Source organism: Falco cherrug, chromosome 12 (genome assembly GCF_023634085.1).
Source record: "Falco cherrug isolate bFalChe1 chromosome 12, bFalChe1.pri, whole genome shotgun sequence".
In the NCBI taxonomy this organism is placed as follows: Eukaryota; Metazoa; Chordata; class Aves; order Falconiformes; family Falconidae; genus Falco; species Falco cherrug.
Genome location: NC_073708.1, coordinates 10,194,058 through 10,209,234, shown reverse-complemented (window position 1 = coordinate 10,209,234; position 15,177 = coordinate 10,194,058). Strand labels below are relative to the sequence as shown.

At 41.5% G+C, this 15,177-nt stretch overlaps 1 long non-coding RNA gene across 1 annotated transcript in view; it reads left to right on the top strand.

The window, feature by feature from the left end:
- Positions 1-381: 381 nt before the first annotated feature.
- Positions 382-15,177, top strand: part of LOC129737209 (uncharacterized) — a 52,715-nt gene continuing 37,919 nt past the window's right edge. The window contains exons 1-2 of the long non-coding RNA XR_008734775.1: positions 382-516; positions 9,746-9,849. This is a non-coding gene — a long non-coding RNA (uncharacterized LOC129737209). The remainder of the gene's footprint in view (positions 517-9,745; positions 9,850-15,177) is intronic.

Sequence of the window (15,177 nt, the reverse complement as noted above, 5' to 3'; positions counted from 1 at the left end):
GTTTGAGGGAGCCATGTGTTCTTCATACATACTTGAGTTCCACTGCAAAGAAGAAACCATGGGTGCAAAGCAAGATGAATAATTAATTGTTACTCTCTATTTATCTGTGTTGATGATTTAGAGGTTTAAGTGCTTAATCTGGTCCCTGGACATCCTGACTTCGGCTCATTTGTTGGTTTGGATTTTTTTCTGGGACATCTTGATGATTTTGTTTTATTAAATAATGCATACAACTTTGATTACTTATAAACAGCTCATGAATTATTTGTACAGGGCTGCATATGATCATGGTAACTGAGAACTTGCTTGCGTATCTACAGTTCCGTAGTGGGTGGTGATATAGAGGACCCAGGGAGACCGAAAGCTGCCTGCAGACAGATGTGCACGCAAGGACAGACTGTCTGCATCAGGGTGGTTTTAACCACAGGAGGCTACTGAGCCTCTGCACATGAGCAGTGACATAAATGTGTCTGCATAGGCTGTCCTGCAAGGAAATATTTATCTCCAGGCTATCAGGTAAACACTGACCATTGTAAGGCAGAGGTATTTACTAACTGCTCTTAACATCCCTGAACAAGGCTAAAAAGGAAGTAAGAGATGTTATCAGTACGGTATTTGTTTTCATATCTAGCATGATTTTTTTTGACAGTGCCTCCTGTTTCTTTAGTTAGTAGCTGTCCTCAGTGAATTACTGGGAGGGTTACAGAGATGCTGTGTCCAAACTCTTTTCAGAATGGTCCAATTAAATGTTAAAAGGCAAAGGCCAAAGTTATATCAAGGGAAAAATCCCTGTTCCCTACCACATCCCTCTGTACTCGGTGGTCTCAGGCAAAAAGGGGGCAATGTCTTGAACTTATACTTACAAGCAGGTATAAGTAAGCCAATAGTTAGGTTCTGTGAGTCAAAGAGGGAGTAGCCAGAAGCACTTCCCTGAAGAACAGGAAGGTTTGCTTGTTTGTGCCTATTATCAATATAAGGCTGTTGGCAGGTCGTTTACCAGACAGGGAACGTCTGTTCTCCATTTAAAATGAAGTTGCTACCTACCTTTGGGATTTGTTAAGCATACCAATGGACATTACAGGTGTTGCTTCGGACCTTCTTTTAGAAAGGGACTATCATGTGCTACTGCATGGACTTTGTACTTCACCTTCTTGCAGTTAAATATCTCATGAGTAAATAAAGAACAGTATCCTGGTCACTTACATCAAGGCGATGCTGCTGCCACACAATATTTGAATTGTTTTCCAGGTAATTTATTTGCCAGAGGAGATCAGTTATGTTACTATAGGATAACAGTGTAGTCTGTAGGATGCAACAGATTCATTTCACTGAGAGCTTTGGCCTCGCTATCTTAAAGGATTCTGAAATGAAGCCTCTGCGAGGCCCCAAGCTTGTTTCTGGCATATTGCATGAATTATTTTGTCTTATATCTGACAAACTTCTGTGAGTCTGAAGTCTTTTCCAGCTTCATCTCTGTACAACCTATTCTTCTTCTGACATTCTTGTTGGGACATCACTAGGAGATGATATTACTTTTCTTGATAATGTTGCACTGAATGCACTCAAGAATATCTTGATGGTAACACATCAACAGAAATAAATGCAGGAGATCTTCTTTTTTTTTGGGGGGGGGGGGGCTGTGTTTGCTATGGATTGGAGGAAGTTTGGAATAGATGTGAGGTAAAGTACAGTCAAGAAAAATGCCTACTTGTGGAAAGATTGTATGTAGGCCCTCAGAAGATATTATAACGTTGGGGTAGGTAGTAGCCTTTGCTTTTAGAATCCTGGTGCTACTGGACTTGAAGGCAGCCAAAAGGGCAGGATGAATATATGGAGTACTGTACTGTAAAGGAGGAAAAAGTTGTGGTTACCAAGCCGACCACCTGGCACTAGTTGATATTCTTACATTCTGCTGTTCTCATATGCTGAATTTATAATGCTCTTAATACACCAGTGTTATGTCCTGGTCCTCTAAGCTGCCATCAGAGAGTTCTCTCCAGTCTTTCAAATCAGTAAGTCCCAGTCTCTGGATTACTACTGCTGCTCTTTGTCCCTGCGCAGAGGAAATCAGTGCTGCCTCCCTGGCTCACTCTAAACCAGGTCTATTTGTCAACTTGTGTAAAGATTTGTGTAAGATTGGCAAAAATAGAGAGAAAAGTGGGAGTATGAGTATCTGATTTGGAGAAGAGATGAACAATGTATATCTACAAAGAAGTGTGGCACCTAAACTTCTAGCTTAGGGTCATAGGACATATAAAGACAGTGTAAAGCTACAATATCCTCACACTCTCCTGTAAGCCTTGCTTAAATGCTGTAAGACCAAAGCCTACCGCATTCAGTAGCAGATATCTCAACATGGAAGTTTGATTTGATTATTATTCACATTCCCACCCACCCCCCCCAGCAATTACTTTCTTCCTCTGAATGACTCTGATCTTCAAGACATTCTTTTTTCTTGTGATGGAATATTTCACTGACTCTGATTCACTCTTTCTATGCAGGCTTACTCATCTTTAAGATTTTATTTCCTGAGTCCAAAGCGAGTTACATCATTTTGAGAATGGGAAAAATGTCTACAAAACTTAGGTATGGGTACAGTTAAAGTGAGAGGAAAATGAGAAAATATAATAATAGGGCTGACAAGATTTTCTTTTATTGCTTGAGTTACATTCTGCTTTTGTAGACCACAGGAAACCAGGGAAACACCTGTGTGGAATTTCCTAAATTAAAATATTCTGCTAACTATGGATATGGTTATTGTAGAGGATCTTGCTTTGAGGAGGAGTTGGACTAGCTCCCACAGATGGACTTAGATGTTGGTCCCCTCCAGCTTGCATGATTCCATTGCTCTGAATGCCCTTACATGACATATGTAGTGTCAAAAGGGCTACTTATTCTTAACTTTAGAAATATAATACTTAAAAATCTTGTGTGTTTATCCATATTCAGCTTCACTACCCTTGTTTCCTGTAGACAGAAGCGTAGTCCAGGCTCTGGTGAGATTTAACATGATACCATGAGGAACAGTTATGTCCTGACCCACTGAAAACCTTTTCACATAACTTCTGTCCTGATTTGCTGGAGGTTTTCAGTTTCATCATGGGATGGTTGGTAACAGACCTGTCTCCTTCATCTCTCACCACCTGAACCTACCTGTGTAACACCTTGCTCTATTTCCTGCAGATCATGGTGGCTAATTGCTGCTTGAAATACCTTTCTGTTTAATTATTAGTCTCCTTTTCTTCTATTATTATTACAGGAAATTAAAAAAAAAAAGTGTAATTTGAGCCTATCAGTTTCAGTGTTTATTAGAATAACCCCATCATTTGATACAGAACCCTTTTTGTCCTTAGGTTGGCATCGTCTCATTGGACTCTGTCCAATAAAAGGACAGAGGAACTTTTTTTTTTGCAGCAGTAGCACAGCTGGCTATCACCACCTGCTTTTTACCATTTTCCAGAATTCCTGTAGCTTTGTGATGAGTGATTCATCTAACTTCTGAATGTACACAGAAGAAACTTGCAAATACTTCTTAGTATTCAACCTGTTCCTATGCATTGTTTTCCATTCTTTCTGGCGACTACTTGGTAGAGTGTGAGACGGAAAAAATGTGAGAGAATTTCCAAGATTACCACACTGGACAAGTTTAGTTAAAGCAAAGAGGATAAAAAGTCCCATGAAGTCTTTAAGTCCCGCTTGCTGGTGTAAACAGTTTCAAGCTGCTGCTTCTGACTTCTGCTTTTAGGTTTCTTTCTGGTTGCTGTTGACTGGCCTTACACTCCTTCATTCTCTATTTTTGTTTCCAAATGCTACTTTTTGGCTTAGGCAAGCTGTTAGCTTCCACGTATGAACAATTTTTAGCTTTACTGTACTCTTGCTGTCCATCATACACTTCTCCAGCATTAGCTGGCCAAATCTGTGCTGTGCTGGAGGGCTGGGCTGGAGTGCCCAGACAAGCAGTGCTGCCCTGTTGCAGGATATCCACTTGCCGGTCATGTAGCTGAGCTTTGACTTTACGATGAAAACAAGTGATTTCTTTGAAATGCTTATGTCTTTTACGTGACCTAAAGAGATAAACTACTGATAATCCATCCTCAAGCAAAAGAGGCACTTAAAGGAAATAGAAACTAGTTTTGATGCGAGAGAAAATGGTGTTCATTTTACAAAAAAAAAAAAAGGGGGAGGGCGCTTTTGAGCAGTAGGGATAATATTTTGCAACACAAAAAATCTCAAATATCATACAGTCAGTTCATAACGGAGTGATGGTATCCATAATTAATTTTCTTTTTGATCTAACTTCTGCTATGAGCAAATGCTTTCTGGAATGAAATCCTGAAGCCACTGAGACTAAAATCTTGCTACTGTTTTTAGGGGTCTTGGTGTTGGACTGATTTAACTGAGCATTGGAGGCTTTTTGAGAGGTGTTTCTTTGGTTTGAACTTTCAGATGTTCCCAATGTTAGCTTTTATTCCTAATTAATATAGTGGTGTTTTTATTTTTGCAACCAATAAGGCATAATCAAGCCTGAATGGCATCAGATTTCTCAAAATACAGGAGGGTTTTTATATTTGAAAATGTCTGAAGCCTAATGCCAACCAAGGAATGCCACAAGTTAAGCTTTGGGCAACTATCTTCCACTTGAAAAAATTTTGTTGCATTTGTTCTGTGGGCAGCATAACAATAGGGATGTATTTAGCTCAGTGTTTCAGCTCATGCATGAACAGAGCCAGAGATCTGATTCTGGACAGCAAGTGACCAGAGCTTTCCTAAATTCTGTTTCAGCTCTTTCACTTCCTCAGTGTAAAATGTCTTCACAGAAATGTTCCTGCGAACTGCTAGTTGTGTCCAAAATTGCCCTGTCTGCTTCTAAAGTATCTGCAGAATACTTGAAATATTTCTGGGGATTTTTTGATATTTTTTTTTAGGGGTTCTCCTAGCTTCTGTAGAGGACCTTGTGGGATTTTTTCGTTTTTTACCATGACAGCAAAGAGGAGACATGGCAGGATGTCTTGAAATCCCTGTGGAGGCCATATAAGTGAAGTGTTGCCTGGTTTTATGAATTATATGGAGATTAAAATACAGTCCATTCGCTGCATCCATTGTGGTATGCCTTCTACCTCTTTGAAGAGGTTACTACAGGTTTTTCCTTTGTTTCAACCTCCAGACATTTCCATGGGCACTGAGCTCCCAGCTTGTGTGACCTTAGCCACGTTACTAACTTCTCTGGCTATTTCACACAGCTGTTGTAAGTCACCACTAGTTATTGGAAGTCTCCTGTAAAAAAAGTTGCCAAATATAAGTTGTTCTTACAGTTACTATTTTCTCTATGGCATCCTCTAAATTTCTATGATTTGTCTTTACAGAAGAATATTAACAATATTTTATGATGAATGTTGTTAGCATTAACTATTGTGCTATATATAGTTATATAGACACGTATACTATAGAGTCACTGCAAGCAATTATATGTATATTTCCTCATCATAGCAAAGCACATTTCAATCTGAGACACACATACCTAGTAACTCTCCTTTTTCTTACAACTATTTTGTAATTAGAGCAATTAAGCTCATGCAGTTTATCAGAAACCAGATCCTTTTCATTCTGGGGCTTTCCATCTGAAATAAATTAACTGTTTTGTTTCTGTGAAATCAGGGGACTTTTAGTTCTCAGCCATGCTGACTGACACCTGGATTTAAAAAAAAGAGAGAGAGAAAAAAAAAATGCAGTACAGTAACTTTTGGGTGCTGGTGGTGATGCTTCCTGTCTCTGATGTTTGGCAGCGCAGGAAATGTGCTCATCACGCACTATGTGGGAAATGCGCACATTTCTGATTACCTACTCACATTTTTATGCAGTGGCACACTGATACACTGGACTAGTGCAGTGCTGCTTGTGTTATTAAGCAAAAAAAATAAATGTGAGAATGGGGCCTGAGGTAGCAGGGTGTGAAGCAGAGTTTGCTGAGTGTTTTCACTGTCAACATGGAAATGTGATATGCGAGCACAATACAAGTTTAGCTTTTGAAATTGCAGACTTCAGTTTTAATTTAATCTTAATGGAAAAAATAGATGCTTTTTCCTTCTTATTGTTTCAATGTATGGCAAAAATTCTGTATCTTTCACTTTCAAAATAACAAATGGTTTGATTAAACACAGACAGCAAGCCAAAACTCTTGGTTTCTATTTTGAAAATATTTTCAGACGCTTTTAAATAGGAAAAATATTACAGAGGCATTAAGTGGAGTTATGTTGGTAAAGACTCTTTTGTAGAATTACAAACAGTTTAAGTGTCTATTTTATACTTGGTGTTATAAATTACCTAGCTGAAATCAGTGCAGGCTCACATACAGCTTTCACTTTGACCAAAAAAATCCTCACAGAGATGGGTTCATCCAAAGATTGCCTTGTTCCTGGAAGCCACTCTGGCACAAGAAGGGTCTCTTCTGAAGCTCAGGAAAACAAGAAATATCAGGAGACTACCGTGGCTAGGCAGGGAACTCACGACAGAGTTCAGATTCAAAAAGCACCATACAGAGGGTGGAAGAACAGACAGGCTGCAAAGGAAGAATTTAAAAACATTGTCCAGGTGTGTAGGGATGCTGTTGGAAAGCATCCTTATAGGGGATGCAAAGGAGGAATTTAGAAACATTGTCCAGGTGTGTAGGGATATAGGGGAGCTATCAAGAAGATGAAATCAGGCTCTCCCAACAGTGCATGGTAGGAGGATGAGAGACAATGGGTGCAACTTGTCACAGGAGCAGTTCAGGAATATACAGAAAGTCTTTCTCCCCCTTAAGGGCAGCTGAGCAGTGGGGCATGTTGCCTAGGGGGCTGGGCCATCTCCATCCTTGAAGGTACTTCCAGTCCAGACTGGATAAAGCTCTGAGTAACCTGGTCTAAGCTCATAGCTGATCCTGGTTAGAACTAGATCCTATCTAGAACTAATGAATGAAAGCCACACCACAGAAGTCTAATGCAGTTAGAGCCTTGCTCAGGGAATAATGGTAATTGTAGAAATTAATACAGGTTTCCAGTTTGGCTTTTTTGAATGAGAACTGCATACCGAAAGCACATCATTCAAATTACCGTTTCCTCCACCTCCCTCTGAAAATACTTACCTAGTACACAGATGAGGTAGCAGAAGGTTACTTCAAGAAATGGGGAAACTGTAGATAGCTGTGTAGTCTCAATATAATATATAAAGATTTAAAAGCTAGATATTTTCTGTGATGTTCTCTTGGAACTAGCTCTGTTTGTGATGAACCAGGGAAGAAGAACAGTTTAGTTCCATTTCCTGTCATTTACTTTGAATCTCACCTGCTGTTGACTTTGAATTATCAGGTATGGAATGTCTGCAAAAGAAACACTTGAGTATCCTCATACTTTTCATACTGGCTCTTTTATATAGGAACATCACACTTTACAAGCTGTACCACAGGGACAAACCCCATCAGTCCTATTAGTCTACCTCCCTGCCTTTCTATATGACTTGCACCTGACATATCCCGATAGTACAGCTGAATCTTTGATTTCGCTGATCCTCAAGGATATTTCCTGCCAACCATGCTGTCTCCCTCAATCCATTCAACCTCTAAGACAAAGCCAGTCCTGTTGCTGATGGCAGTGAAACAAAATCTGCTGCAGTGCCTTAGGACTTTGCACACTCATCCCTGCAGAGCTTGGGCTGGCTGGGAAAGAGCTGATGTGCTGCCACTATTGAAATAGCTGCTGCTGCATGCATAGGAGCTGCAAAGGAAGCACTGAGGGAGGATGATGAAAGAAGGAGAAGGAGGGGGATCTGTGGGTCTGGAGACCCTCCAGATGCTTGAGGAAGATGAAGCCAAGCCTGGAAAATGCAAATGCTAGGAAGCTATGATTTAGTCTGGGGAAGGGTTTTGGCTGGGTAGCAGGGTGATTAGTGTCAGTTTAGTTTAATGACAAAGAAGCCTGTAATGAATAGCATCCAGAGAGTAGCAGTCAACAGCTCAATGACCAGGAAGGGATCAGTCATGACTGGTGTCCCTCTGGGGTCTGTGTTGGGACTAGGACTATTTAGTACCTTCATCAATGACAGATGGTGGGATCAATTACATCCTCACCAAGTTTGCAGATGATGCCAAGCTGAGTGTGTACTTGCCATGCCTGAGGGACAGGATGCCATTCAGAGGGGCCTGGGCAAGCTTGAGCAGTGGGCCCACATGAACCTCATGCAGTTCGACAAGGTGAAGTGCAAGGTCCTGCAGCTAGGTCAGGGCAACCCCTGGTATCAGTACTGGCTGGGGGATGAAGGTATTGAGAGCAGCCCTGCTGAGAAGGACTCTAGGGTACTGGTGGATAAAAAGCCAGACATGAGGTGGGAAAATGCGCTTGTAGCCTAGAGAGCCAACCCTACCCTGGGCTCCATCAAAAGGAATTTGGCCAGCAGGTCAAGGGAGGTGATTCTGCCCCTCTATTCTGTTCTGGAGAGACCCCACCTGGTGAACTGCATCCAACTCTGGGATCCCCAGTACAGGAAAGACTGTTGGAGTGGATCCAGAAGATGGCCACAAAAATGGTCAGAGGGCTGGAGCATCTCTCCTGTGAGGACAGGCTGGGAGAGTTGATGTTGTTCAGTCTGGAGAAGAGAAGGCTCTGGAGAGACCTTATTATGGTCTTTCAGTACTTAAATGGGACTTATAAGAAAAATGAGGACAGAATTTTTAGCAGGGTCTGCAGTGATAAGACAAGGAGTAATGGTTTTAAACTAAAAAAGTAGAGGTTCAGACTAGATATAAAGAGAAGATTTTTTGCAATGAGGGTGGTGAAACACTGGGCCAGGTTGCCCAGAGAGGCTGTAGATGTCCCATCCCTGGAAGCATTCAAAGTCAGGTTGGATGGGGGCTCTGAGCAGTCTGATCTAGTCGAAGATGTCCCTGCTCATTGCAGGGGAGTTGAACTAGGTGTCCTTTAAAGGTCCCTTCCAACCCAAACCATTCTAGGATTCTATGAAATTTCTTTACTAGAATGGCTGCTACTTGTGAACTGCTCTGTGCGTTTGGGGAAATCCAGCTACCAGCAGTTAGCACACCGTTCCTGGGAAGAATGTGGGCAAGGCCATTATTAAAATGAAAGTCTACTATGTTTCTTTGAAATCTGAGCTCCTCTTTGATTGTATACTTTTTAGTTAAAACAAGTTCTGTGTAACAAACAGGTGGGTTTATATTTGACAAGACAAATCCTCGTGAGTGTATTCACCCACATTATAGTGACTGTGCTTGGTTCAGGTGTGCATCGTTCAGGATGCCAGTGTGGATGCTTAGCAAAGTCTTTGGTGCATGAGTTTGATTAAAAACAGCCTAATCCTTCACATACCTTCTTCTTGCAGAGTGAGGAACGGAGCTTATGTAGGTGCCCATGGTTTTACTAAAATGCATATCTGCCTCTTTGGGTCCCTACACGTGTCTGCTCTCTAAAGTGTGTGGGAAATGACTGTAACTCACATCTAAATTACAGGACGTAGAAAGATGGCCCTTCATCATTCAAAGCCACTGTACAGTTGTTCTTTAATTATCTACCTGGAAGTCTACAGACCTTGGCTGATACAAGTGCTGAATATAATCTCTGTTCAAAAGAGGAGCTGTCACACCCTTAGAATGGATTTTCCTAATATGTGTCATTATTAAAACACAAAGTTACTACCATGTCCCACCAGTTCCCCACCGGCGGTGAAAACTAATTATTTCTTGTTTCTGTGACTTCCATAGAGGACTAAAGCTGCCGTTTCTGCAGTGTGGTTATACACTGGCAGGTCTGGAATTCCCCATCTGCTGTGTGCTGTAAGTGTCAGTACTGCAGTACTGTAAACCAGGTGAGTTTTAATACATATGACCATTTCCTTTTAACTTTGAAATTAATTTGAACACATGAAAATTCAGTGTGCAAACCAAGATAACCACATCTGGAGGGAAGGTTTCATATAAGCAGCAGGAAACAGAACCTGCTGAGTTTCAAGACGATAGCAGTTTTGCTGTTAACTGCTGAGTTTTTTAATGCTGGTCTGAGTTACTCTGAAAGCAGACTTTTCATCTTTTCAGTCTTAAGAGTGTAAGATACTTGTAGAAACACATGTAGATATGTACGTGTATATATAACTTTGTTATCTCTAATATCCCTTTCCATGAAAGAGCAGAATGCTTCTTTTCTTTCCATACATGATATATAACATCAGAATGTTTGCAGCAGATCTGATGAAAACATAGCTGCTAGGAAACATTTGTAGTTCTTTACCTATGTTTAGTATTAGTATTACTTAAAAACAGTTTTGCAACTTCCAAGTCTTCTCAAACACAGTTTATTCTTGTTTTTCATTTAAACTTTGGCTGTCATGTTTAACACTCAAGTGATGTATTGAAACATGTTGTGCTCAGTGCAGACAGAAGCACCAAACCTAATATTGGTATTACAAATAGAAAATAAAACAGTAATATAACAGATTGTTATTCTGCATAGAAACACAGGTGTAATTTTCTTAGAATTGTGTAGAATCTGATTACACTCTTCAGTTTTACCATACATTCAGTTAATGTAGGAATATCCATAGCAAGTGAAGGAAATGGAAGGTGACTTAGATCTTGAAGTATGACTTTCTCATTTTTTCATGTTTGTTAAGGCTCTTGAAATGCTAACCCTTGCTATATTTGTTTTTCTGAAAACTGCAGAATAGCCCACTCCAACTATTTACAACCATCACACGCCACCTCTGCTGCTCCTTCCTCCTCACGCTTCCCTTGCCCCAGCGTGGGGTCCCTCCCGTGGAAGACAGTTCTCCACAAACCTAACATGAGTCCTTCCCATGGGCTGCGGTTCCTCACGTGCCGCTCCAGTGTGGGTCCCTCCCATGGGGTCCCAAGCGCTGCCAGCCAACCTGCCCCAGCACGGGCTGCCCACAGGTCACGGCTCCTTCGGGCACCCCCTGCCCCGGCAGGGCTGCAGGTGCCGTCTGCTCCTCTGGGCTCCACGGGCTGGTGGCACAGCCTGCCTCACCACGGGCTTCCCATGGGCTGCAGGGGAATCTCTGCTCTCACCTGGAGCTGCTCCTGCCTCCTCCTGCCCTGCCCTGGGGGGCTGCAGGGCTGTGGCTCTCACATAGTCTCACTCCTCTCTTGCTGGTGCAGATTTTTAATTTTTTTTTTTTATTTCCTTCTTAACATGCTATCCAAGAGGCACACCATCGCTGATTACTCGGCCCTGGCCAGCAGTGGGTCTGTCTCAGAGCTGGCTGGCATCAGCTCCATTGGGCATGGGCAAAGCTTCTGGCATCTTCCCACAGATGCCACCTCTGTAGCCCCCATGCTACCAAAACCTTGCTATGCAAACCCATTACAGACCAAAATAAGTAAAGACAACAATTCAGGAAATAAGAATGCTAACTGCTGAGCTGAATAATATAAATAACAGTATTCACCTGCACTAGAAGGACACAGATATAGTGGATTATTGATCAAATTTATCCTGTCATTGGAAAATGGCAGGTATTTTCCTACTTTATGTAGTACTTCCTCTAGTGAATTGCCGCGTCATGCACTTATTTTTCAGCTGATTATTGGTTATGAATAATTTTTTTTAATTGATTCTCATGGGAAAACTTTTCCCATTGTAATGATTTTGCTTGGTTACATTTTGCTTAGGATCTTGAATGGGGCAGATTCTTCCTCACAAAAACGAACACTGCTGCTCTGAAAATTACAAAGTAAGGATGTCTTATTACTGCTGGGGGGGGGGGGCGGAATATGTAAAATGACATTGTTGGACATGGCTGCTCTAACTTTGGCCATCAAGGATGGTATAAGGAGAATATACTAAACGGAAAGCTACAGTGAGCCTTGATTAAAGGTTAATGCATCCTTACTGTACGCTCATGTTTCATGCAAATCAACCTCCAAAGTCAGGTCATAATAGAAGAGAGAGACCTACCAACATTTACTTGCGTCGTTTGAAGTTCAGAATACTCTTTGCATACTGTTCTCTTTTTTTAACTTGTTTCAGTTTCCTATTGTAGTGAGATTTGTTTTTTACAAGCCAACCTCTTGGATTCCTCTTACGTCCATTGAATAACCAGCACCACTTTCACTTGTCATCTGGTTTAGTCTCACTGTGTGTTGCTATGGAACACTCCAAATATTAGGGAGCTGCAGTACAACAGAGCCCAAGGCTGCATGTGGTTTCCAGTCACAGAGCAGAACAACTGGAAAAATATGATCTCTGAACCCAAGAGACTATCACCGACCTCAAAACATTACAACACACGGAATTTATGTTTTACAAAGCTTACGGTTGTATTATCAAGTGAGGATGCTGTTTACCTGATCTATCAGTTGACAGGCTCTGTTCGAGACCAGACACGTTTTCAGACTATTCTGCTATTTCTGTAAATGTCATTTTAGTGAATTTTGCTTTCTTGCTTTCACTGGCTCACACTCACACCTGTTTCCTTTTTGCCTAACTTTTATTATACTTTGTGTTCATAAAGAAGTGAGAGCACTTGCAATCTAAAAGAATCTGTTTAAGGATTTCTTCTCTGAAGACAGCCACAAGACAACTGAGTACTGTATCTGCTTTGTGCATTTTCAAGAAATGAAGTGAGGGCTAATGCTAAGACAAACAAGCAAATAACCTAATTATCTAAAAAAAAATATGTATGTATCACCCTGGACCTGTAATTTATCTGGATTTTTTTCCCCCTTATGGTCATTAACTCTTGCTTTTCATCTTTCATTCTTTGTGTGAAGCATCTCTGTCAGTGCCAGAGCGACTGTTCAGCTCAGCCTTTTTATTGTGTTATTACTGCATGTGAACTTCAAGGTGGCAGGATGCAGGCCTGTGCCTGGGGTCACGGTAGCAGGTGACTGGAACAAAGGAGGTAAGAAAGAAAGAAAGAATAAAGGAATAAAAAGGGTGAGAGGGCACTTTTCCCATACAACCTGCAGCTGTGCTGTGGAATGAGTCCGAGCCCTGTACTTTCTCAGGTCAGTAGGCTTTAGTGAGATGAGGAAGAAGCTGTTGCATTCATTTTCTCCCTAAACTTGATAGCAGAGTTTAGCTTGACATTTCCTTGTGTTCACAGAAGCTTTCCATGAAAATAACAAAGCCAGGCCAGTACTGTCCCAAAGCAGAACTTGCCAAGGGTATTGAAAGCGAGGTTGTAGAAACAAATGACTCCATTTTAAACTTCTCTGTCTTCTGAGGGTGGTTTGTTACCACACATGTGCTCGAGGAATGATACAGAAAACCCAGCCTTGCACAAACCTATTTGTCCTAGATAATACCGAAGCTGTAAGGCACTCCTCTCTCCTTTTTTATGTGATCTGAAGCATGGTGCTTGATTCTTAAAACACCTGAAGCCCTTGTGGCCACCAGTGCCTCCGTAGCTGCTATCCCTGGGGGCTGGCAAAAGGAAACCGCTTCAGAACGAGTGGTTTTCCGCTGTCTATGCAATGTTTATCAGCCTTTGTCAGAAGGTAACAGATTCCTTTTCACTGTTACAATAGCCAGCAGGATGCGGTAGGCAGGAGCTTACCTGAGCTTTAGGACAAACCCAAGCCGTGATTCTTTGCAGTAAACTTGGAAATCTGTCAGTTACACAAAGCACCTGCATAGCACTATCTTGCTGATTCACATTTTCCTTCTCTACTTCCTTCTATATAAATGAGCCCAACTGCCCTTGTATCTCTGTTTATTAAGCCAGCTTATTAAATTTAATTAGCCAGCTTATTGCAGAATATTTTTAGCAGGGGAGGCAGGTGATAGGAAGTTTTATGGAGCATTCACAGAACTGCAGGATGCTCTATAATTACAAGTAAGCGACTGTTACGAGCTCACCTCAACAGTGAAAAGCACTGAACTTTCTTTCAAAAGCAGATAAAAGGAAGTCACTTGGCCATGAGCTCTAAGAAGTCTGTGCTGCTGCTAGAGTAACATTAGGAAGTTTATTCATAATTCTTAGTAAACAGACTTGGAATTTTTCATTATACATTTTCATTAGAAAATTCTAATTTAAAAACATTACTTCATAGAATTGCACCTATATTAATGAGAAAATTCTCTCAATGTAATTTTTTAAGTTGAGAGAAATTTTCTGGTTCATTATCAAAGATGCAGCTCAGTCAATGGCCTCTCACTCCAGACTCACCACAGACCTCTGCAAGGTTTCTCCTCATGCTCCTGCTCTGCTTGATGCTTTTAATTTTCTAGCTGTTTCCTATCAGTTGTTCTGGGAAAAGCCTCTCGTGTCTGTCTTTTTTTTTTTTTTTTTTATTCCATTAACAATGCAGATATGTGCATTACAAGCAGACATCCCCCTTCTCATGTGTGGGTTTCCCTGTTTGCGTACACCCGTTGTTGGAGTTGTGGGTGCCCCAGCTTTACGTGTATGCCTGCTCCTCCCTACATCTCCATGTGCTGGTGAAAAAACCACCAAGGTCACACACAGACACCCAAGTGCAGGTCTCTGCTGCTGCACCCTGTGCTGTCGCTGCCACAGCTGAGGGCAGGCTGCTTCCGACGCCCACGGGGAGGATGCTCTGCCTGGCCTTGGCAGAGGTGACTCTGTCAGTGGAGGGATGTTGGTGTCAACTAGGTTTTGACTGCTGCTGTTTGCACTCAAAGATCTCTTTCCTCCAAGTCACAAATTTTAATGCTGGTTTTTTTCAGGATGATGACTTCTTTGTTTCAAAAATCTGGTTCTAATTCCCGAGTTCCTGTTGAACCTGGCTGATGGTAGTGGGTTTTCTCTTTAATGTAGTCAATTTTGGGCAAATACCATGCAAACATTTTTGTTTTAACATGCTATCCAGAATGTTTTCCAAGGGTGGGCCATGCAGACACCCCAGGAAAGAACACTGAATAATATCACGTTTGTCCTTGAGTAGAATGAGAAAGTACTTGAAAGCTATTTTGCAGAGAAGGCAGAATGGCACCCTCAGAGACCTGCTACGTTAATAAACTTTCCTGATTACAGAGGATAAGTTCACTAAGTACTTGTGCACAGTAAAGAATTTCAGAAGCCAGTGCAGAGATAACATGCTTTTTTGTTAAACTCCTTGCCACACTGGTACGGCCATGTAGTTTTAGCTCAAAGCACGAGCACAAGAAAGCTGCAAACATCTGTGAGAGAAGAGGTAAATTTACTGTTTGACTG